The 4,736-nt window shown below is 36.7% G+C and overlaps 1 pseudogene; it reads right to left on the bottom strand.

The window, feature by feature from the left end:
- Nucleotides 1-1,797: 1,797 nt before the first annotated feature.
- LOC123942857 lies at nucleotides 1,798-1,913 on the bottom strand (annotated as a pseudogene).
- Between the last annotated feature and the right edge of the window lie 2,823 nt (nucleotides 1,914-4,736).

A 4,736-nucleotide genomic window follows, 5' to 3' on the forward strand; every position in this document is an offset into this window, starting at 1 on the left:
GCTTACTCCTCTACTCCTCTCACATGCCTCCACTATGCCTTTCGGCTGTTGTTTCAAGGACTGTCTTCCCACTAGTCTTTATTAGTCTCCTTGAGGGGAAGGACTAAATTCTTTAATTTTTATATTCTCAGTATTTATCCCAGTGTGTGGCATGTGGCAGATACATGATAAATTTTGATCAAATAAATTGACGAAAAGGAGGAGAAAATTTCAAGGAGGAAGGATGTGGTGATCACAGAAGTTGGAGTCCATCAATGACATTTGGATTCATTTACAGAGAAATGATTCAGAGAGTAGATTTGGGAGTATGGTTAAGGCAGAAGCAAGATGACGAAGTTGAGACAATGAAGATAGATTGTGTTTTCAATAACTGTGGTAGGGAAACAGTTTGGCAGAGTAGCAGGTTTGGGGAAGCTGATTTTTAAATTTTAGTTTAACTTTTTGTCTATTATTTTGGATTAAAAAAATGAGCATAAGTGACCCAATAAAAAGGGAGCTGTTGATAATTCAAAAAAAAAGGATAAAGTAACATGAAAAAATTCCATAGGAAGGAGGAAGAGATGGACTCAAAGGCACATGGCGAAGTAGACTTTGTGATGATATAACCAATATCTAGTAACCTTCCTTGCAGTCACTACCCTTAAGTTCAACCACTTCTTTCTAAGTCCAAGCCCACCAGATGACTAACTCCAGGAAGCTCTATTCCCACTGTATTTTATGTGAAAGCCACAGAACAGAAAGCCACAGAACACAGTTCCAGAAGAGAAATCCATATGAATCATGCAATGAGACCATTCTGCCAGGGTACTCCAACTGCTATGTGCATTGGAAAGAAATTCAACTCCACCCTGTTTCTAGAAACAGAGTTATGGGGTTCAAGATTAAAATAACATGAACTTACACCTGACCTTAGTTATGAGTTTAGGGAAGGCATTTTATCTAATTTAGACCAGTAAAATGAGAGAGGGATTTTTTTTTTCTTCAGCCTTTTGAAAATGAAGCTTCTCTGCTCTTCCAAGTAAAGTTTTAGAACCAATTTTTGTTCTCTGCTTGAATGTGCAAAACGAAGCATGTGGCTCTGGAACTGCTGCAGCCATCTATCTTGTGATCCTAAGGAGCCCTAACCTTAAGGTGAAGCAGTTATCAGCAAGGGCAGAGAAGAGAGCACAGAACACAGTTCCTCGGGCATGCTGAGAGGCTGAAGTCCATCCTCCCTCTAGACTTTGCTACAAGAATGTGTAATTCCTCTTGTTTTAAGCCAGTAGAAATACAAAAATAGCTATGATAGCCTAAGAAAAAGAATACAGACTCCTCTTCCTCTGAGACCAGAGGGTTAAGATACAGAGAAATGATAAATTAGAGAAACATGAAGTATTTTTTGGTGAACATCTGTTTGTGCTTTCTATGAACTAGACAATGCATTTAAGACTCTATACTCTTGATTCCACATATTCTCCCAACAGTTTCGTAAGAACCATCATCCTTTTATTTTTATTTAATTTTTTTATTTTGTTGCCATCAACAAGAAATTTACTTGTTTTTTAAAAAAACCAAATGCATTGTCCAGAAAAATTTAATAAGTTTATAATTGTTATAAAAATATGGAATGCTGGGTGCCTCGGTGGCTCAGTGGGTTAAACCTCCACCTTTGGCTCAGGTTATGATCTCATGGTCCTGGGATCAAGCCCCGCATTGGACTCTTTGCTCAGCAGGGAGCCTGCTTTTCCCTCTCTCTCTGCTTACCTCTCTGCCTACTTGTGATCTCTCTCTCTGTCTAATAAATAAATAAAATCCTAAAAAAATATGGAATGCTCCATGAATTTGAGTGTCATCCTTGCACAGGGGCCATGCTAATTTTCTCTGTATTGTTCCAGTTTTAGTATATGTGCATTCATCATTTTATATGAATGAACTGAGGCTATAAGAAATTAGGTGATTGAATGTGTCACTTGGCAATAAGTAGCAGAATTCACCGTTGAGTAGCATGTGAGTCTAGGTAGAGAGGCTTCCAGATCCCCTAGCCCTAAGGTTGGGTTGCAGCAATTTTCCCAGGAAAGCAGGGAGCATGCAGAGGCAGAAAGCATGTTGAGTGGGGGTATAGCAGTGCCTGAGGAGTGTAGGAAAAAAGCAGGGAGTCAGGTTGAGATAAATGAAAAAACTACCAAGGAAGAGAGATGCTCTGGAAATATCAAATCTATGTTTCACGGATTATCTTAAACAGCATCGCAAGGAAAAACTGTAAACTGCCCCTTGATGGTACATTAATCTATCTTTGTATCAAAAACGTTGATGGAGGAGGACTTCAGTGTCATCGAGTAGTTAAATTTCCTCACCTTGTAAGTATGGAGTCTGAAGTCCAGGGAGGACACTATCTTATAATAATAGTGACTAGAGTCTCTGAAATTCACAGCTGACCAATTCTCCCAGGAGTTTGACTCCCCTATCCATGATTTTTCTGGAAGCCACATTCAAAATAAATGAGCCAGACATGGGTGGCCTTTACAGGGATAAACCCAAGAGATTCAACCCATTACTCTATTTATAGACCCTGAGCTTGTCAATGATAGGTAAACACTAACTGATACTAGATACTTCATTCTTTTACTACATTTTCTTCCTTTCAGGAAAACCCCCTCTTTAGTTTTTGCTTCCACTTTTTGCCTTTGTATTCTTTTTACTGAGCCTGATGGTGAGAAATGCACTAAAACTCTGGGGTAGAAAATGCAGGGTTGAGTCCTCCTCAGCCACTGACTATGCTTGTAGGTAGGATGCCTGTCTTACTTCTCTGAGTTGGGGTAAATGAGTGGGAGGGGGTGACCAATGAAATGCCATACCATACAGTCCTTTGTGAAAAAGCAGATTGGGTCTCTAGAGATGGTAAAACAATTTCTACTCCTGGCTCTCAAGGATGGTTTTCAGAGATGAGTAAAGATAGAGAAGTCTTGCTTATCAATAAGGAAAGGAAACAAAACAAAACAAAAAACGGAATATATGTAATATATTGCTGGACAGATTCAAAATGAGTTTGACAGACTTGGATACAGAGTAAAACAAATGAGATAAGGCTTAATAAGGATTAACAGAAAGGCTGGAAGCTGAATCAGAGATTGTTATAGCTGTAGAGACCCTGCTTTGGATTCAAAGCATTAATAGAATGAATTCAAATTGGGGAAGATGGACTTTATAATTGCTCATGTAGAAATTCTCTGAAAAAGTTTTAGTAGACTTCGTGTTCATACCAACTATGGCCTTTGCTGGATAGACATTGAAGGAGCAAACAAGTCCATTGGATGCTGCTGGCCCGATCACACTTGGAACATGGGTGTACTCCGGATGACCCGTCTTAAGAGGGATGCCATCAATTCAAGACATGGAGGAGTCAGGAAATCACAAAGAAAGGTTAAAAAAACTCAGGATGTTATACTGAAGAAAAGAGAATCGAGGAAGACGGGAAGACAGTCTTTAAATAGCCAAGGAATGAATTATCTAGTGAATTAATGCGTGACTGAATTAAATGATCTCAAAGGCACTTCAGCTCTACAATTTAAAGATTTATGATCTTTCGAACCATGTGTAATTCATGCAGAGATAACCACTACTAATCTGGTCTAAATAGCCTTTCAGTGTTTTCTATGCATATTTACATATATTATTTATTCATATTCTATGTATTTTTCTTAATCAAATAAGGACTATTCTGTGTATACTGATTATAATTGATTTTTTTCACTTAACATATAGGAAACATTTTTCTATGTTGTTTTATGACCTGACTTTTAGAGATTATGCAGTGTTTCTGTTCCATAATCATGCGACCAACCCATTTTTAGATATTTGCTTTATCTTCAATTATTTAATAATTATAAATGACCATGGAATAAACCTTCAAACCTTCTCTTCAGCAAAACCAGACTCATTTTTAAGGAGAAATGGTTTCATGACTACATCAAACAAACCAAAAATCAAGCCAAATAAGAGAAAATAACTTACTCTTGACATTCTAAGAACATCTAATTTTCCTTATAATTTTACTTTGCCTGGAAACATTTTGAAGCAGGAATTCTGGCGTTTAAATGTTCTAGGCAGCAGGGAACACACTATTCATTTGATTTTTTTCCCCATTTATAAAACTGTCCCCTTCATGTTAAAATTGCCTCAGATAGAAGTACAAAATATAAAACATTTAATTAAAATATATAAAGAAGAACACTAGTATGGTAGCATACTCAATGTTAATGACAATATGAAAATAAAATAGTCACTTTTGAAGATGTAGGAGAAAACTCTAGGTTAGTTTTTAAAATATACAATATGAAGTATTTAAAATTACAGTTCAGCATAATAGGAGTACCACACAGGACCACATTAGATACAAATTGCATTATTTTAAAATAATGCTGTTTACTTTCCCTATTTATTTCATTTCACAATTCTGAGATAAGTGCACTGGAAGGAAAACACTTAATTCAACAGAGTTTTTGGCCTCAAGATCAAAAAGCAGAGTGGGTAGGTATGGGCACATTTGAAAAGGTTTCCCTTTGCAAGTAATGATTGTTTTTGTGAATTCAAGGCCTTTTATTTTTGTGCTATATGATTTAGTTAGAGAAGTGCTTGTGGAAAATATTTTATTTTCAAATAAAGCCCTTTACCACAGAACTCACTTTGTAAGCATAAGCCCAAAATTGGGCCCAATCTTCTTTTTCCAAAAAATTTTTTAAAAATTTAAGATAGGAAAC

Source organism: Meles meles, chromosome 5, assembly GCF_922984935.1.
Source record: "Meles meles chromosome 5, mMelMel3.1 paternal haplotype, whole genome shotgun sequence".
NCBI classification, from domain to species: Eukaryota; Metazoa; Chordata; class Mammalia; order Carnivora; family Mustelidae; genus Meles; species Meles meles.